Source organism: Somniosus microcephalus, chromosome 1, assembly GCF_052327205.1.
Source record: "Somniosus microcephalus isolate GS21.2 chromosome 1, FLI_Smic_1.0, whole genome shotgun sequence".
NCBI lineage: Eukaryota > Metazoa > Chordata > Chondrichthyes > Squaliformes > Somniosidae > Somniosus > Somniosus microcephalus.
In genome coordinates this window covers 316291990-316312922 of record NC_140987.1, presented here as the reverse complement: position 1 = coordinate 316312922, position 20933 = coordinate 316291990, and the positions used below count along the sequence as shown (strand labels likewise).

General features: G+C 45.9%; 1 long non-coding RNA gene across 1 annotated transcript; it reads right to left on the bottom strand.

Moving 5' to 3' along the window:
- Positions 1-9968: 9968 nt before the first annotated feature.
- On the bottom strand, positions 9969-20476 carry LOC147124864 (uncharacterized). The gene is made up of 3 exons (XR_015079168.1): positions 19879-20476; positions 19603-19676; positions 9969-11346 (listed from the first exon to the last, which is right to left on the bottom strand). It is a non-coding gene; the product is annotated as an uncharacterized LOC147124864 (long non-coding RNA).
- Between the last annotated feature and the right edge of the window lie 457 nt (positions 20477-20933).

Below are 20933 nucleotides of genomic sequence, written 5' to 3'. Positions count from 1 at the left end.
CCACCAGGCGTGTTTCATGTGGGAAAAGGGTTAAAATCGCAATGGCCATTCAAAATGGCATTATAGAGGCAATTTAGAGCTTGTTAAGATCCTTAACGGCCTATCCCGCTTGTTGGAGGCGGGACGGAGTCGGGACAATTAGACATGAATTTTTGAAAATTGCGTGGAGGCGGGATGGAGTCGGGGTTGGGCCCGCCCACCAGTTTTTGCAATTTTAACCGCCTGCACGCCTCCAATCCCGCTTCCACAGCCCAATGAAAATCCTGCCCTTTGTATCTGTCTTCACGGAAGAAGACGCAAAAAATCTCCCAGAAATAGAGGAGAACCAAAGGTCTAGCGAGAATGAGGAACTGAAAGAAATGAGTATTAATAAAAAAATAGTACTGGAGAAATGAATGGGACTGAAAGCCAATAAACCCCCTGGACCTGATGGCCTACACCCTAGGGTTTTGAAAGAAGTGGCTATAGAGATAGTGGAGGCATTGGTTGTCATTTTTCAAAATTTCATAGACTCTAGACCGGTTCCTGCAGATTGGAAGGTAGCAAATGTAACCCCACTATTTAAGAAAGGAGGAAGAGAGAAAACGGGGAACTGCAGACCAGTTAGCCTGACATCAGTAGTAGGGAAAATGCGAGAATCTATTATTAAGGATGTGGTAACAGGGCACTTAGAAAAATAATAATAGGGTTGGGCAGAGTCAACATGGATTTATAAAAGGGAAATTGTGTTTGACGAATCTGTTCGAGATTTTTGAGGTTGTAACTAGCAGAATAGATCAGGGGGAATCAGTGGATGTGGTGCATTTGGATTTTCAGAAGGCAGTCAATAAGGTGCCACACAAGAGGTTATTAAACAAAATTAGGGCTCATGGGATTGGGGGCAATATACTCGCATGGATTGAGAATTGGTTAATGGACAGAAAACAGAGAGCAGGAATAAACGGGTCATTTTCAGGTTGGCAGGCTGTAACTAGTGGGGTACCACAAGGATCAGTGCTTGGGCCTCAGCTATTCACAATCTGTATCAATGATTTGGATGAGGGGACCAAATGTAATATATCCAAGTTTGCTGATGATACAAAGCTGGGTGGGAATGTAAGTTGTGAGGAGGATGCAAAGAGGCTTCAAGGGGATATAGACAAGCTAAGTGAGTGGGCAAGAACATGGCAAATGGAATATAATGTGGAGAAATGTGAAGTTATCCACTTTGGAAAAATAAAAAACAGTATTTTTTAAATGTTGAGAGATTGTGAAATGTTGGTGTTCAGAAGGACCTGGGTGTCCTTGTACACGAATCACTGAAAGTTAACATGCAGGTAACAGCAAGCAATTCGGAAAGCAAATGGTATGTTGACCTTTATTACAAGAGGATTTGAGTATAAGGATAAAGACATCTTACTGCAATTATATAGGGTCCTGGCGAGACCACAGCTGGAGTATTGTGTACAGTTTTGGTCTCCTTACCCAAGGAAGGATATACTTGCCATAGAGGGAATGCAGCGAAGGTTCACCAGGCAGATTCCTGGGATGGGGGGATTGTCCTATGAGGACAGATTGAGTAGACTAGGCCTATATTCTCCAGAGTTTAGAAGAATGAGAGGTGATCTCATTGAAACATACAAAATTCTTACAGGGCTTGACAGGGTAGATGCAGGGAAGATGTTTCCCCTGGCTGAGAAGTCCAGAACCAGGGGTCAAAGTCTCAGAATAAGGACTGAGATGAGAAATTTCTTCACTCAGAGGGTGGTGAGTGTTAGATCCATGGTTCAGTGGATAAATAATTACACGGATGCTGTACATAAACAAATAACAGGTCTTTACTGGAGGAGGGTCATCTCTAGACTGGGGTACAGAGGCATGCGCACAACTTATATACCGGTGTGGTCACTGCCGGTACTACAGTATACAGGAGCTGTAAAAAGTAGTTCTGACTTAAAGCACATACACTACAATTCCTCCCTTTTTAGATTAATAATACCCCCTTAATATTCAAATAACAATTAAATTTTTACATGTCCATTCAATAACAAAAGTCCATTTATAGATTCAGTCTTGGGGTGGCTTCCTGACCCTTTCGGGATAGCGCCTTTCCGGAGGTTCTTGTTCTTGGCGCAGAGGTGATTCTGACCCCCTTTCATCGGGTAGTTCATCGGGTTCCACTGCTACTGGGTCTGAAGTAGATGCTACCGGTATGTCAGGTTCATCCCCAGGTACTCGAGACATGGGGTTGACGCATTCCTGTGATGCTAAGATCTGATCGACGTGGCGTCTCACAATGTTCTCCCCGACATCCACTGTGTACATTAATGGCCCCTGCCTTGTACATATCGTTCCGGGTTGCCATTTCTCTGTTCGATAGTCACGGGCCAAGACTGGCTGCCCTACATTGAAGCTCCTTGTCGGCTTCTCGTTGATGTGCTGGAATTGTTTCTCCTCAACATTTCTTCGTACGTTTGGTCTGAGCAAGTCCAGACGAGATCTCAACCTTCGGTTAAAGAACATCATGGCCGGGGTCTGGTTGGTAACTGCATGTGTCGCGTTTCGGTAGGCTAATAAGAAATTGTCCATCTTATGCTGTAGTGGAATTTCCTCATTGCACATGGCCTTTATCGCCTTCTTAAAGGTTTGTACGAACCTCTCAGCCAATCCATTGGTGGCTGGATGATACGGGGCGGATGTGTAATGCCTTACCCCATTCCTTTTCATGAATTTTTGGAACTCGTCGGACACAAACTGTGGTCCAGTATCAGAGCAGATCTGCTCTGGCAACTCGTTTCTGGCAAATATGGTCCATAGGACTGCAATCGTTTTCTCTGTAGTGGTTGAAGACATCTTTATCACCTCAGGCCACTTTGAATGAGCATCCACTGCTATTAAGAACATTGAGTCCATGAATGGACCAGCGAAATCAATGTGCACCCGTTGCCATGGAGAGGAGGGCCACTCCCATGGGTGTAGAGGGGCATGTGGTGGTGCATTTTGGACCTTCTGGCATCCTAAGCAGCTCTTAGTTAGGTCTTCGATTTGTTGATCGATTCCCGGCCACCACACATAAGCCCTAGCTAGGCTTTTCATTTTCACTCCCCCCAGATGACCTTCATGTAGCTCATTTAGCACTCTCATAGAGTCATAGAGTCATAGAGTAATACAGCACGGATAGAGGCCCTTCGGCCCATCGTGTCCGCGCTGGCCATCAAGCCCTGTCTAATCTAATCCCATATTCCAGCATTTGGCCCGTAGCCTTGTATGCTATGGCATTTCAAGTGCACATCCAAATGCTTCTTAAATGTTGTGAGGGTTTCTGCCTCCACAACCCTTTCAGGCAGTGAGTTCCAGACTCCAACCACCCTCTGGGTGAAAAAGTTCTTTCTCAAATCCCCTCTAAACCTCCCGCCCTTTACCTTGAATCTATGCCCCCTAGTTATCGACCCCTCTACTAAGCGAAAAAGCTCCTCAGCATCCATCCTATCTATGCCCCTCATAATTTTGTACACCTCAATCATGTCCCCCCTCAGCCTCCTCAGCTCCAAGGAAAACAAACCCAACCTGCCCAGTCTCTCTTCATAGCTGAAGCGCTCCAGCCCTGGTAACATCCTGGTGAACCTCCTCTGCACCCTCTCTAACGCGATCACATCCTTCCTGTAGTGTGGCGACCAGAACTGCACACAATATTCCAGCTGTGGCCTAACCAGTGTTTTATACAGCTCCATCATAACCTCCTTGCTCTTATATTCAATGCCTCGGCTAATGAAGGCAAGTATCCCATATGCCTTTTTTACCACCTTATCCACCTGTTCCGCCGCCTTCAGGGATCTGTGTACTGGCACACCCAGATCCCTCTGACCCTCCGTCTTGCCTAGGGTCTTTCCATTCATTGTGTATTCCTTTGCCTTGTTAGTCCCCCCAAAGTGCATCACCTCGCACTTTTCCGGGTTAAATTCCATTTGCCACTGTTCCGCCCATCTGACCAACCCATCTATATCGTCCTGCAGACTGAGGCTACCCTCCTCGCTATTTACCACCCTACCAATTTTTGTATCATCCGCGAACTTACTGATCATACCCTTTACATTCATATCCAAGTCATTAATGTAGACCACAAACAGCAAGGGACCCAGCACCGATCCCTGTGGTACCCCACTGGCCACAGGCTTCCAGTCACAAAAACAACCTTCGACCATCACCCTCTGCCTTCTGCCACTAAGCCAGTTTTGTATCCAATGTGCCAAGGCACCCTGGATTCCATGGGCTCTTACCTTCTTGACCAGTCTCCTGTGCGGGACTTTATCGAAGGCCTTACTGAAATCCATGTATACCACATCCACTGCGTTACCCTCATCCACACACCTAGTCACCCCCTCAAAAAATTCAATCAAATTAGTCAGACATGATCTTCCCTTGACAAAGCCATGTTGACTATCCCTGATTAATCCTTGCCTCTCCAAGTGGAGACAAATTTTGTCCCTCAGGATTTTTTCCAATAATTTTCCTACCACTGATGTTAGGCTCACTGGCCTGTAGTTCCCCGGTTTTTCCCTACTACCCTTCTTGAATAATGGTACTACATTAGCGGTTCTCCAGTCCTCTGGCACATCCCCTGTGGCCAGAGAGGTCCTGAATATATGTGTTAGAGCCCCCGCAATCTCCTCCTTTGCCTCACACAGCAGCCTGGGATACATTTCATCCGGGCCTGGGGATTTATCCATTTTTAGGCCAGCTAAAACCGCCAATACCTCCCCCCGCTCGATGTTAATATGTTCGAGCATATCACAGTCCCCCCGCCCTATTTCTATGTCTACATCGTCCTTCTCCATAGTGAAAACAGACGCAAAAAATTCATTCAGAACCCCTCCTACATCTTCCGGCTCCACACACAGATTGCCACTTTTGTCCCTAATGGGCCCTATTTTTTCCCTAGTTATCCTCTTACCCTTAATATACTTATAAAACATCTTCGGATTTTCCTTTATTTTGCTTGCCAGTGTTATTTCATGGCCCCTCCTTGATCTCCTAATTTCTTTTTTAAGTATCCCCCTGCACTTTTTGTACTCCTCTAGGGCTTCCTCCGTCTTTAGCCTTTTGTATCTACCAAAAGCCCTCCTTTTTTTCCTAATCCATTCCCGTATATCCCCTGACATCCAAGGTTCCCTGTGGTTTTTGGAACCACCCTTGACCTTTACGGGAACATGTTGCCATTGTATGATCTCAATCTCCCTTCTGAAAGCCTCCCATTGCTCCGATGCGGATTTTCCTACAAGTAGCTGATCCCAGTCCATTTTGGCCAGATCCTGCCTTATCCTATTAAAATCGGCCTTCCCCCAATTTAGAACCTTTATTTCCGGCCCATCCCTGTCCTTTTCCATGGCCACCTTAAATCTTACCATATTATGGTCACTATCACCAAAGTGCTCACCTACTAGCACTTTTTCCACTTGGCCGGCCACATTCCCTAGAATTAGGTCCAGTACCGCCCCCTCTCTTGTAGGACTTTCTACATGCTGGCTCAAAAAGCTCTCCTGGATGCACTTTAAGAATTCTACACCCTCTGAGCCTTTCACACTCTGACTATCCCAGTTAATATTGGGGAAGTTGAAATCCCCCATTATTATTACCCTATTATTTGCACATTTCTCTGAGATTTGCCTACATATCTGTTCCTCTATCTCCCCCTGACTGTTTGGAGGCCTATAGTACACTCCCAGCAAAGTGCTTGCCCCCTTTTTGTTTTTAAGCTCCACCCATATGGCCTCATTGGAGGACCCTGCTAATATATCATCCCTCCTTACTGCAGTAATTGACTCCTTAATTAATATTGCGACACCCCCTCCTCTTATACCTCCCCCTCTGTCTCGCCTGAAGATTCTGTACCCCGGAATATTGAGCTGCCAGTCTTGCCCTTCCCTCAACCATGTCTCCGTGATAGCAACAATATCATACTCCCATGTGTTTATCAACACCTTCAGTTCATCCACCTTATTCGCAAGACTCCTTGCATTAAAATAGATGCCATCCAGCCTTGCCCTTAAAAATTTGCCCTGTCTACCAAGCTGACTTGTTTTTTTCTCTATAATTGGCAGCACATCCCCCCCTATTTCAGCTCCCCTCTGTATCCCATCCCCCTGCCAAGTTAGTTTAAACCCCCCCCAACAGTGCTAGCAAACCTCCCCGCAAGGATATTTGTCCCGCTCTGGTTCAGGTGCAACCCGTCCGACTTGTACAAGTCCCACCTTTCCCAGAAGCAGGCCCAGTGATCCAGGAAAGTAAAACCCTCCCCCCTACACCAACTCTTTAGCCACGCATTCATCTGCTCTATCCTCCCATTCCTATACTTACTAGCACGTGGCACTGGGAGTAATCCAGAGATTACAACCTTTGAGGTCCTGCTCTTTAATCTGTTACCTAGCTCCCTAAATTCTTGATGCAGGACCTCATCCCTCTTTTTACCTATGTCGTTGGTACCAATGTGGACCACGACCATTGCCTGTTCACCCTCCCCCTCCAGAATGCCCTGCAGCCGCTCAGTGACATCCTTGACCCTGGCACCAGGGAGGCAACAAACCATCCTGGATTCACGTCTACGGCCACAGAAACGCCTATCTGTTCCCCTTACTATAGAATCCCCTACCACTATTGCTCTCCCACTCTTTTTCCCCCCTTCCTGGGCAGCAGGAGCACCCCCAGTGCCAGGAAGTTGGCTGCTGCTGCCTTCCCCTGGTGAGTCATCCCCCTCAACAGTATCCAAAGCGGTATACTTGTTTGAAAGGGGGATGCCCGCAGGGGTTCCCTGCACTATCTGCCTGCCTTTGTTGCTCCGCCTGATGGTCACCCCCTGTGCCGCCCTGCCCTGAGGCGTGAACAACTCGCTAAACGTGCTATCCACGAGCCTCTCAGCATCGCGCATGCTCCAAAATTCATCCACCTGCAGCTCGAGCGCCGCAATGCGGTCTGCAAGTAGCTGCAGCTGGATGCATTTCCCGCACACATGGTCGTCAGGGACACTGGCAGCTTCCCTGATTTCCCACATGGAGCAAGAGGAGCAGAACACGGGTCTGAGCTCTCCTCCCATGACTTACTCCTTTAATTAATTAAAAATTTTATTCAATACCCCAGTTACAGGTATACTCTAGGGCGCTTTATTTACCAACTGTCCCCACTACACCACAGAAATGTAACACCACAGAATTCAAGCTTGTATTGAAAAGAGAGAAATACTCACCAACCAATACTCCCTTAACTTGGGTGGAATCACCACTCTGGATCCACACATCACTGTCCCCTGGCATACTGACAGCTGTTCTCTTCTGGATGAGAATGCTGGCAACAGTGAGTAGCCATGTGTTGGCCATCCCCTCACCGTCAATTCATATACCCGTGACAGCGTCGGATCATTGCGGGTCTCCTTCTCTATATCCGCGTTTGTTACTGGCAATCGTTCAATTATCGACGAATAAAATATATCGATAGGGTCCACTGCTGGTGCTTCCTCCACAGTAGGCAGTGGCAGGCGCGATAGCCCATCAGCGTTCTCATGCTGTCTCGTGCCTTTATATTCTATTTCATATTGATTCGCCCCTAGAAACAGGGACCATCTTTGTAGCCGCTGTGCAGTCATTACTGGCACGCCCTTCTTAGGATTAAAGATGGAGACAAGTGGTTGGTGGTCAGTCAGCAAGGTGAACTTCTGTCCATGTAGATAGTGGTTGAATTTTTTTACTCCCCATACTAGGCTGAGGGCCTCCCTGTCAATCTGGGCGTAGTTGCGCTCGGCTGAGGTTAGTGACCGAGACGCAAAGGCTACTGGCCTCTCCAGCCCGTCTGGGAATTTGTGCGACAGCACCGCTCCAATGCCGTAGGGTGATGCATCACATGCCAAACGAATTGGTAGTGCTGGGTTGAAATGGGCCAACACCTCTTTTGATGTGATCAATTCTTTACACTTCTGGAAAGCTCGTCTACGTTCGTCATCCCACTTCCATGGTACCCCTGTTTGCAGTAGGGTGTTCAGCAGGTGTAATACCGTAGACAAATTTGGTAAGAACTTGTGGTAATAGTTTACCAGCCCGAGGAACGACCTCAGTTGTGACACATTTTCCGGTGCTGGAGCCTTGACTACTGCCTCTATCTTGTCAGGGGACTTATGTAACCCCTCTTCATCGATGACGTGGCCGCAATACGAGATCTGTTTCTGGAAAAACTCGCACTTGTGGTGATTAGCTCGTAGCCCATATTCCTTTAATCTGGTGAGCACCTTCTCCAAGTTAGTGAGGTGATCACCGTCATTTTCGCCCGTGACCAAGATGTCGTCCAAATAACACTGGGTCCCTGGAATCCCTTGCAGGACCTGATCCATCGCCCTTTGCCAGATAGCCGGAGCCGAGGCTACTCCAAACACCAGCCGGTTGTATTGATAGAGACCTTTATGGGTGTTGATCGTAAGGTAATGTTTCGAAGCTTCTTCTACCTCCATTTGCAAGTACGCCTGGGCTAGATCAATTTTGGTGAAGCGTTTACCACCAGATAGCGAGGCGAAAATATCCTCAATTTGTGGAAGCGGATATTGCACCGTGTGAAGGACTGGGTTCACTGTCACCTTAAAATCCCCACAGATGCGGACCTTCTTTGGTTCCCCAGGCGTATTACTCAACGACCTCTTCATTACAGGAATGATGGGTGTAGCCCACTCGCTCCAGTCCACTTTGGACAGTACTCCTGAACGTTCCAATCCTTCCAGCTCTGCTTCAACCGCTGGTCTGATCGCATAAGGCACTGGTCTGGCCTTCAGAAACTTTGGGCTTGCATTATCCTCTATTTTGATTGTTGCTGTTATTCCTTTTAGTGTTCCTAGTCCCTCCTGGAACACTTCTTTTCAAATCAACTTTTTTATTGTCATTGTTAGTGCACAAGTGCAGTACAACGAAATGTAGGCTTGCGGCTCCCGAGAGTGTACATTTAGATTAAGACATTTAAACATTCAACATACATTTGGCTTGTAATACATTAACATAAACATAGCCATAATAAAGTGCATTGGCAGATGTGCAGGCTTTAGAGTTTATTTGTGGCGTTCAGTAGGATGACAGCCCTGGGAAAGAAGCTGTTCCTAAATCTGGTCGTACGGGTGCGAATGCATCTGTAGCGTCTCCCAGATGGCAGGAGGGCAAACAGACTGTGGCTGGGGTGGGTAGGGTCTTTGATGATGGACCGTGACCTCCGTAAACAGCGTTTTGGTATATGTGCTCCATGGTCGGTAGCCGGGTGCCGGTAATGCGTTGGGCAGTTTTGACTACCCGCTGCAGGGCTTTCTGGTCATAGTAGCTACAGCTGCCATACCATACTGTGATACAGTTTGTCAGGATGCTCTCTATTGTGCAGCGGTAAAAGTTAGAGAGGATCAGGGGTGACAGGTTACATCCCTTCAGCCTCCTTAGGAAATATAGGCACTGCTGGGCCTTCTTCACCAGAGAGGAGGTATTGAGGGACCAGGAGAGGTCTTCCGTGATGTGGACTCCGAGGAACTTAAAGCTGTCCACCCTTTCCACCACAGCCCCATTGATGTGGATGGGGGTGTGACTTCCGCCTTTAGACTTTTGCGTCAGTTAGCATTTTTGACAGTCGCCAGGTGTGACGTCGTCATCCTTTTTGGCCTCCACCTTCAGTGCCTGTATGGAATGCCAATCTAAATGTATCTTCCGGATCCATTCACGTCCTAACAGTGGTGGTCCTCCATTTGGCAATACATATATATCCATTTTAGGTATTTCCTGACCTTTATATGTCACTTTCACCCTTATTTTTCCTTTGGGGTAGACTTTTTGCCCCGTATACGTCTTCAAGACAATCTCTGTAACTTTCAAGGGTATGTGTGAAAATAGCCGCTTGTAGTCTCTTTGATTTATGACTGTTAGAGCTGACAATTGTTGAATTGCCTTACTTCTTAGCTCTGGGTAATGACTCAATACACTCTTGGATTCGTCAGACGGACAGGCCTTTTATTTTCTCTTGCAAGGGGAATCAGCACCTCTACTCAAGGGGTGAGGCTACTATTCCAATGATACAGCGTAAGCGTTCCATATTTATACAGTGTAACAAACAAGTTAGATTGACATTCCTTTGTTCCTCAATCAGGATACATTTTAGATTAATCATTAGGTCTTATGACATATTGACAGAAGGATCCTGGACACATAAGTCAACGGTTAAGATATAACAGGATATGAATCGTGTAACCGGAGGTCCTCCTTAATCTTAACTTGTTAGACCTAGTCTCCAGATACATGATTATTAGGTCACTGGGTACTTCAACCGGAACCCATTGTTTCACTTCTACATTCTCATTAGGTGGGCAGACATCTGTTCTTGGCTGTAATCCAGGTACATGCAATAGCTCTAGTTACACATCGACTCTTTACCTGTGTCAAGTCTGAAAACTTTTACCCAGCAAGAACCTGAAATTAACCCCTTATATCATGTAGATTTCCTCATTCCCCCCTTTTGTCCTTACTAAGGACAATCTATTTCGCTAAGTTTAAGAAATTCTACATCAAAGGTCTCACCCTTAATATCCTCATATTCAGACATCATTGGTACTGGAGGAGTTGACGTCAATAAGGAAAAAACTTTTGTACACAATTTTAAACAACCAATCAATAAACTAATTAGAATTATTATCATAGTAATTGATGTTGAAACGAGGGGTTGTGTAAAAGGATTATCACAAAACATTGACTTAGCTGTCAGGGCCAGTCCTCCTCTTGAATTACCATTGCAGATAACCCCTCCATTCGCAGTTTTGTCACTTGGTAATACAGTATCAGGGCATGTGACCCATAGCTTATCAAGCCTTTGTCCACTATCTTCTTCTACTATCTTACCCTGTCTTACCCTAAGATTTAGGGATTGATACGGGGGTACCTGCATAGTATGGTCCTGAAGCTGGACTTTCATGGTCTCATTATAACATATAATATAAAAGAGATTTTTGGTTAAAAGTACACATTCTTTTATACATGGTTTGCCTTTCAGAGGATCTGGGTAAATCCATATGGCAGTTTCAATTATCGTTAACAAAGGGAACAGTCTTATTAGAGTCCAAATCCAGTTCATCTTGGCAGTGTATTGTCTTCGACTGATGCCTTCTTACAATGGGACGCGTGTATCCATGTTGGTCGCTCTTTTACTTTTACAGCGGTGTTTGTGGTCAGGAGTACTTGGAAGGGTCCCTCAAATCTGGGTTGAAGGCCATTCTTTCGTTTGAAGATTTTTATGTAGACGTTATGTCCTGGCTCGAAAGTATGGCACTTTCCTTCAGCGGGATCGACCTGGGCTTCCTTCACCTGTTGATGGAAACTAGAAATGCATTTGGTTAGTGCAATGCAATAACTCAACATATCTTCCTCCATTTTATGGATGTCCATTTGTTTAGCTGTTAAAGGTGCCGAAAAAGGCAATCTTTGTGGTCTTCCCATGACGATCTCGTGAGGCGACAATCCTGTAGTTCTGTTGGTAGCAGACCGCATTATCATTAAAGCTATGGGCAACAAATCAACCCATTTAAGTCCAGTTTCTTTACACAGTTTTGCAAGCTTGTTTTTCAGCATCCCGTTATATCTTTCCACTAGTCCAGCCAACTGTGGATGATAACTGTAATGGAGGTGCTGGTTAATCTGTAAGGCTTTGCATAGTTCCTTAATCACTGTTCCCGTAAAATGGGACCCATTGTCACTTGACAGTTTTGCTGGTATCCCAAAGCGCGGTACAATGTCCTTCAATAAACATTTAGCAACAGTGGTAGCGTCATTCTTTCTGCAAGGAAAAGCTTCAATCCATCTTGAAAACATATCAACAATAACTAATACATATTTAAAGCTCATGCACACAGGTAGTTCAATAAAATCCATTTGCAAGTGTACAAAAGGACCCATGGGGTTTGGATGGGATGCGGGCTGTACCTTCTTTATTTTTTATTTTTTTTCCTGCATTCATGGTCTGGCAGATAATACAATTTTCACAAATTTGTTTTGCCAATTTTGAGATTCCTGGTGCATACCAGGTCTTAAGGATATAGTCCGCCATCCCCCCTTTGCCCGCATGGGTGAATTTATGAACACATCGGGCAATTGGTGATAGTAATGATTTGGGTGCCACCATGCGGCCATCATGATGAACCCATAAGCCGTCAGTGTTTTTAAAACAATGATTAACAACCCATTCCTTTACTTCATCAGAACTGGCCCTATCTTGATAGGTCAGCACATCATCTAAGGACGGGGGCTGCGGTATCTCTGGCTTTTCCTTAACAGGGAAGGCTGAAACTTGTCGTTCAGTACTTGATATAGCTACTGACTGTGGTAAACCACTGTCATACCTGTCTGTGTCTGTATGTGTATTCCACTAGGTACAGGTCTGGACATGCCTCGGCTGACTCCTCCCACTATTCCAGGTATATAAGTGACTACCTCCCAGTCCCTTAGTATTCTGGACGGGTCGACCACTCGAGACAAGACCTTCATTCTTTAGTTAATAAAAGCCTGATTGTTACTCGCTCAACTTCAGTCTTTTGAGTAATTGATGGCGCATCACTGACTTAGCAGCGCTATCTGCAGCAGCGTTTCCAAGCGCAACCTCGTCCAAATGCCCCGTGTGCACTTGGCACTTAATAATTGCAATCTGTTTACATCTCTGAATAGCTAGTAAAAGATTTTGCACTTCTTGTGCATTTTTAATCTGGGTTCCCGAGGAAGTCAGGTAACCGCGAATTTTCCAAATTTGTCATGCTCATGTCCAATAGTGGTCTGGTTATTTCTGAATAGTTCAATAGCCAGTCATTCCTAGAAAATGCTTCATTTCTCTTAGTTTTTGGCAACGATGTGTTGCAAACGACCTTTATTCTATCCGGCGTTAACTCCCTGTTTTAACAATGATTCCATCACTGGTGTTAAGTATGTGTATTGTATTGAACAATTAACACAAAGACTTAAACGTATAACTCAAACAGGTCTTTACTGGTTGGAGGTAGGGACTACACGTAGGTCTTTACTTCATGCCCACAGGCGGGAACTGAGGGGAGATCAGTACCCACAGTACTATTTATACCCCTATGGCCAGGAGTGGTACTGCGTATCACTACGCCCTACAAGTAGTGCAGTCCTGTCCATAGGTTTAAAGTAGCACACATATTACATACACAACATTCCTCCCTTCTTAGCTTTACAGTCATCTCCCCATTTAACATAACGTAATAACATATATACATATACAACTTCAGGTTTACATAACAGAATAACATAGATACATAGATAGCTTCATGTCAAAACAGATCACAGATTCAGTCTCTGCGGAAAACAGTTCACAGATTCAATCTCTGCGGAAAATAGTTCACAGATTCAGTCTCTGTGGTGTAGTCGGTTCACGTTGCTGGAGTGACTCATTCAATAGTCCTTCCATGGATTTAACAGCTTGAACTTCCGAACTGATTTGGCTCCGTTCGGAGGGACCACGTGTGTGATCTGTTAGGGGTGATAATGGTTCAGATGGTTATCATCTTCTGCTTCATCTTTTCCTTTTCTGCTTCTTAGAGACTCTCTGGGCTCCCCTGTCAGCTGCCAGCTGTAGCGCCACCATCTCCCTATGTTCCTTAGACTTTAAGTGATTCATCCTGATTTCTGCACTTTGGGAGTTTTCATCACAAGCTGGGCAGACCAGGTCACTATAATATTCAGTGTCACTCAATAGGTCATGGTAATATTCGGTGTCGTCCTGATCTAGGCCAGCGAGAGGGTCTTCTATTTCCTCCATACCCAGCTGGGCGTTAGCCAGCTTTTGTTCTAAGTCCAGACATCTTTCCTGAAGAGACTTCTTCATGCGTACCTCTTCATCCAGCTTTTTCTGGGCTTTCAGCAAGTCGTTTACTAATGACCTCATTTGAGATTTTACTACTTCAACTTCTTTTGGAGATTGATTGATCGGACTATTCAATCCCTCTACCGGAGCAGCTGTTTCAGCGGTCTGTTGTTCTACGTTGACGTGAGTCAGCGTACTTTTGGCATCCAAGGGCTGCTCTGTTGCAGTCATCTCAGTCTGTGTTGCCACCTCAGCTCTTCCAATAACCTTTGAGAGCTCCGAACCCCTTTCGTTTGAATATTGAAGTTCGTGTTCAAGTTTTTCCCATTTCAGAGTCCTGTCCTTCAGCATATGCAGGAGTTGGCTGACCATTAACTCCTCTGACATCAGACGTTTTGTGTGCTCCTGCTCCATTTGCTCCAGCAGCTGCTTCTGTTGTCTTTCCAGATGTTCCCACTCTATATCAAAGAACTCTTTCGTCGCATTCATCTCTTGCTCAAAACGGCAAATCATTTGTTCTAATTGCTGTTGCAGTTTGAAATGGAGTTGAGTTCGAGCCCAGTGTCCCTCAGAAATGTGCATGTCAGTAGACTGGACAGACTCAGAATTCTCTATCTCAGTGGAATTCTGTGCTGAAACTTTGGCCTAGAAATTGAGTAGCCTTAGCGCCGCATTTGAGGCACTAGAGGGCCTAGCGCTGGAGTTATGGCCAGTTTAGAAATTCCCTGGGGCCCTAGAATCGGCAGCAGACCGGTTGCGCTGCGCCGGCACCGATGACGTCATCGGTGTGCGCAGCGTCCCGGTTGCCGTGGTGACGGGCCCCAGCGCCGAAATTGAGTTGCGGCCGCCTCGCCCGTGGCAGCCGCAACTAAGATTTTTTCAACCGAGTCTTCCCCGAGTTAGCGCCGGCGCATTAAGGTCGCGCGGTGGCCGGCCGCTTTCCCGCCGGCCGCCTGCCCGCACCTCCCTCCCCGGACTCCTCCACCACCCCCCCGCGGAACAGATGCGTCTGGCCTGCAAGCCCGGCACTTGTCCGAGGTGCCGGGCTCATTTTTTTCAATATTTGAACGGACAGCGGGCGGGTGCAGGCAGCTCCTCCTTAACTGAAGGAGGAGGCCTGCACTTCCCCAGCCTGCCGCACCGCATCGGGTCCCGCAGCGCCGGATTAGCGCCGCAATGTGGCAGTCAGCGCCCATTGGGAGGCGCTCACGCCCGCCAGTAGCGCCGGCAGCTGTCTGGGCGCGGCGCTACTGAATTTTTGGCGCGCGCAGGGGGACTTAGCGCCGGCGCTAAATTTCCGGCGCTAAAGCCCTGGCGCGGCGCCAACTCAATTTCTAGGCCTTTGTCTTTTGCACACGGGTTGGTCTTACCATCATCAGTTCCAGAGTCTGGGTTGATTATGTTCACCGAGTTCTCACTCGTTATTGTTTGTAGGAAATGCCAGTCGATATTCATTTTCCTAATCCACTCCCGTCCTAGTAGTGGAGGACCTCCTTCAGATAGCACATATAAGTCCATTATTTGACTTTCTTCGCCCTTGTGGACCACTGTGACCTCAATTTTCCCGATGGGGTACACTCTTTGCCCCGTGTATGTTTTCAATATGAGCTCCGTATCTTGTAGGGGAATATGTTGGAATAACCTTCCATAATCTTTCTTATTTATGACCGTCAATGCCGATCCAGTGTCCAATTCCAGTTTTACTTGGACTCCTTCTATCTGAAGAGTGACCCAAATTGTCTGGAGGTCTGCACCCTTACCAACGTTGAGTACCCTTAAGCTAGCCAGTTCAATACTGCTTAAGCCAGCCAGTTCATTACTGCTAGCATCTGAATCGGACTCCTGTTCGGCCACCTTGTGTATTTTTGCGTATTTTCCTTGCGGTGACTTCTTGTTGCTGGTCTTCTTCCCTGACCTGCATACTCTAGCTATGTGTCCAAGCCTACCACAAGTTCTACATTCTTGGTTTTTAAACCAACACTGGTTCTGATCATGCGTTGTCTTTCCACAACGATAACATTTGCCAGAACTCACACCCAATTTGTGTGCACTGAGCTCCGGTGACCGTAGCTGCATTACTGCCGTGCCTCTCGCTGCGGCTTCGTGTGCTGCTGCCATAGTGACCGCCTTCTCAAGCGTCAGCTCATTCTCCTCGAGCAGTCGCTTTTGTGTATCCTGTTTAAATAAACCACACACAAATTTGTCTCGTAGTGCATCTGTCAGTCCCGTTCCAAACTGGCAATATTTCGCTAATTTACGCAATTCCAGCAAATATTCAGCATTGCTTTCATGCTGTAGCTGCCTTCTGTCGTAAAATTTAAATCGTTCCGCTAGCATCAGCGGCGTGGGGTTTAGATGATCTTTCAGGACAGTAACAATCTCATCGAACGTCTTATCCGCCGGTTCATCTGGTGATAACAGGTGTTTCAATTGCCCGTATGTCTTCGCACCCATTAAATTTAATAATGTTAGAGCTTTATCTTGGTCACGAATTTTATTGGCCTTACAATAATTTTTTACTCTTTCAACATATATGGCCCAATCTTCGATGTCACTATCAAAGGTACTAATATTCCCGTGTTTAGGCATTGTAGATTTGCAATTTCTCAGATTTTATTTTCTTTACTTGTTATCAAAGATGGCGGCTTCCCGCTCTTGCCGTCGTCCTCCGCCCACAAAATGGCGGTTTTCCCGCGCTTGGCGATCTTCACCCGTCCCCCGACGCCGTCTCCCTTCAGCCCCGAGTGCGGCCCTTATCTCCGCCGCGATCGATGGCCCGTGCTTTTCACCGCGGCTCTCGCGCCTTCAGTGTCTGTCGACGCTGCGCCTTTCAGCCCGAGTGCGGCCCTTATCAGGGATTGCGATCGATGGCCCTTATCTCCCGATCGCGATCGCCCTTGTACCTCCGACTTCCCCCAGCCCTGTCTTTGCAGCCAACGCTGCTCGGCTTACCCACCACCGAGGTTGAAAAAGAAGCTGCAGGATGTCTTCTGTCCTCCAGTTTTCAGTCGCTGATGGAGGCTTCAGGGTCCTAATGCCTGTCGCTTCCAGTGGGGTGGTGCGGTTTGAAACCTCTCTTCAACGTCCTGTCTGTGGACGAAGCCGCCGTGGAATAACTGCCGCAGGGTAAGAATCTGACTCGTCACCAGTGTTAAGTATGTGTATTGTATTGAACAATTAACACAAAGACTTAAACGTATAACTCAAACAGGTCTTTACTGGTTGGAGGTAGGGACTACACGTAGGTCTTTACTTCATGCCCACAGGCGGGAACTGAGGGGAGATCAGTACCCACAGTACTATTTATACCCCTATGGCCAGGAGTGGTACTGCGTATCACTACGCCCTACAAGTAGTGCAGTCCTGTCCATAGGTTTAAAGTAGCACACATATTACATACACAACAACTGGCTCAATTCCTTTTTCTGCTTTCTCTGACAATGGATACAGTGCAGCTGGATTAATTGTAACTTTATAGGGCTGTGCAGTGCAATTTTGAATGCCATTTAGCAAATGATTGTAGCATTCATTTTGCACAGCAAGTCCCTTCCACATAAATTCATAGAGACATCTCCTGATAACAGAAAGGAGTGTTCTTCCTCAAATTCTTCTACTTTTACTGTGAGGGGAGTCACAGAATCACAGAGAATCACAGAAACCCCACAGTGCAGATAGAGGCCATTTCGGCCCATCGAGCCTGCACCGACACATATCCCACCCGATCCCCGTAACCCCTACACCAACACATATCCCACCCTATCACCGTAACCCCACGTATTTAATCCCCCTAACACTAAGGGTCAATTTATCATAGCCAATCATCCTAACCCGCACCTCTTTGGACTGATTCCAAATTGTCGATTGATTCAAGCATTGTAGTATTCCAGCCAATCCAGCTATCGGGGTCTTTTTCCCATTAATAGGCATTCCTTCAGAATATCCTTTCCCTAACACCAAAAAGGTTGCTCCTGTATCTACTAAAATGACACAACGGGCATTTGGTGGTCTGTGGCGCCTGGGGCTGCTGGTGTCAGTCAGTAATTCTGATCTCTATTTCTCCTAAATCCCTGTCCGTTTGTAGGGTAACCTCCTGACTGGTCCGAAAAAGGGTTATGGACAGTGAAATTAGGACCTTTATTCTCTAACGGAGGTCCATTATTGGAGGTTTGGTTCTGACGATTTTTCGCAGGGCATTGGTTTGCCCAATGTCCGGGTTGTCCGCAATTGTAACAATTACCAGATCATCCATACCCTCTTACTCTACCACGTCTTCCTCTATATTCCCCTCTATTCATCCTTCTATAGTTACCTTGTTATCCTACCATAATAGAGGAGAAAGGTGTTTCTTCGGGGTAATTTTTTTTTTTCTGCTGACTCAACAAACATAGAGGCAGTCTTTTTATCTGGCTGTTCTCTATTTCTCTCTTGTCCGTTAAACATTCCTCGAGGCAAGTAATTCTTTCTATGTTAAATGAACCATCTGAGGGAAAGGGTCTAGTCTTATTTACAGTCCATTTGGACCAATTTGGTAGGTGATCAATGGATGATTGACCAGTTCTTTAACATAAAGGCTGCTGGAGTGCCTTTCTCGGGTGGCTTACTGGTGCTAGCACCCATTTTAGCAGCTTAAATGGTTCACTTAAAACAATCTAAACTCCCGTGACAATCCGTGATCTGCGTTGTACGCCACTACAGATCAGATTAATAAACTATACATACGTATCAAAATTACAGTCACATCCAATCTTCTTGGTCTTTACTTCAAATCAGTGTCACAAAGTCCTTGACCATTTGTCACTCCGAGTGCCTTTAGAGTTTCGGCGCCTACTTTATGGTCCCGGCCTTCACGTGGGGCATTTGCCCTCTTAATAACCGGCCTGAGGCTAGGCGACTGAAACTCAGCACTTCCCGACTGAATTTAGTCAACTGACTGCAACAAGGTTTTTTTTTTAATTTACAACACATTAAGACATATCCTTATGCTTTAAAACTCGAGGGTTCTCAACCCTCGTGGAAGGTATTTCTAACTGGGGAAAATACTGAATCCACAATAGCTTAGTGGATCATGTAAAAGATGTCACTATTTTCTCAACCATACATTCCGCCGCGGGACTCACTTCCCCGGCTTGGGTCTTTTCCAACCCCTTCTGCAGTTTTTTTTCAGCTTAAATATTTTAGTTAAAACATACAACAATTCTGTAACACTCTATGATCTGCGTGGGACGCCTCTACAGATCAGACATGACTAAACATTAATACATATAACAATAAACAATAAACAATACACTTATTAAACAATAACCAAAGTGTTACTAAATCCCCAACCTATGCAGCCTTACTGGACAAAATTGCAAAGTTGATTGATAATAACAAGTAGTTAAATACTCACTCATAAACATTAAACATTGACACTGTGTTTCAGACAATCGCCCACTCTTCTCTCCTTCTACCCTATTCCCTTTAGCCAAATCTTTAGCAAAAAGGGCCTTCAATTTGTCCCAGCTAACTTCACCCACTCGCTCTCCCTCTACCCTACTCCCTTTAGCCAAATCTTTGGCAAAAAAGTGCCTTCAATTTGTCCCAACTAACTTCAAGCTGGAACCTTGCTAGTCCAATTTCCAGTAAGTCGCTAGCTCCTTAGTTAATCAAATTCCTGACTTAACCTTCTCTCTCAGCAAGCTGGAACCTTGCTAGTTCAATTTCCAATAAATCGCTAGCTCCTTAGTTAATCAAATTCCTGACTTAACCTTCTCTCTCTGGTACCTTTATACAGTCCTTTTCTGCACGATCCTGTTCGCGGGGCGTCAGCGCCTCATGGCTGGTCCTCTGTTCCGTTTCTGAAAGGGAAGCAGTCACAACGGCAGTTTAACCTCCGAACCTTGTGAGTCAATTACCCGATGGCAGTACTGTCCAATGGAATAAACAGACTATGCGCAGCTATGCTTCTGGCAGGGAAAGTCCCAAAAATGTGGCAAAACACCACCTTCGGCCGATGGGATTTTCCCAACCGAGCAACGTACTCGGCGTCTGTTAACTCACCAATTGGTACAGCAAGCCATCTCGGTGGAACCTCCAAATTGTTGAAGTGCCTTACTTCTTAGCTCTGGGTAATGACTCAATACACTCTTGGATTCGTCAGACGGACAGGCCTTTTATTTAACTTGCAAGGGGAATCAGTACCTCCACTCAAGGGGTGAGGCTACTATTCCAATGATACAGCGTAAGCGTTCCATATTTATACAGTGTAACAAACAAGTTAGATTGACATTCCTTTGTTCCTCAATCAGGATACATTTTAGATTAATCATTAGGTCTTATGACATATTGACAGAAGGATCCTGGACACATAAGTCAACGGTTAAGATATAACAGGATATGAATCGTGTAACCGGAGGTCCTCCTTAATCTTAACTTGTTAGACCTAGTCTCCAGATACATGATTATTAGGTCACTGGGTACTTCAACCGGAACCCATTGTTTCACTTCTACATTCTCATTAGGTGGGCAGACATCTGTTCTTGGCTGTAATCCAGGTACGTGCAATAGCTCTAGTTACACATCGACTCTTTACCTGTGTCAAGTCTGAAAACTTTTACCCAGCAAGAACCTGAAATTAACCCCTTATATCATGTAGATTTCCTCACCCTGTGTCCAATTCCATTTCCACTTAGACTCCGTCTATCTTGAGTGTAACCCAAATAGTCTGGTGATCCTCCATTTCGGTTACATTATGTAGTTTCAGACAACCCAGCTCCTTGCTTCCGGAGTCTGTGTCACTTTTCTGTTCGTCTGAACCACTGTCCATCACCTGGTGTACCTTTTTGTACTTCTCCTGTGGAGATTTCTTACTGTTGGTTTTCTTCCCAGACCTGCAGACTCTTGCTATGTGTCCTGCTTTCCCACACTGTCTGCACACTTGGTCCTTGAACCAACAATCTTTCTGGTCATGTGTTGTTCTGCCGCAGCGATAGCACTTCCCTGTTCCATAGGACATTTCATTGGTGCCATATTCTTGTGGTCTCCGTTGTATCTCTGCAGCGCCCCTTGCGGCTGCTTCGTGTGATACTGCCATACTGAAAGCTTTGTCCAGCGTA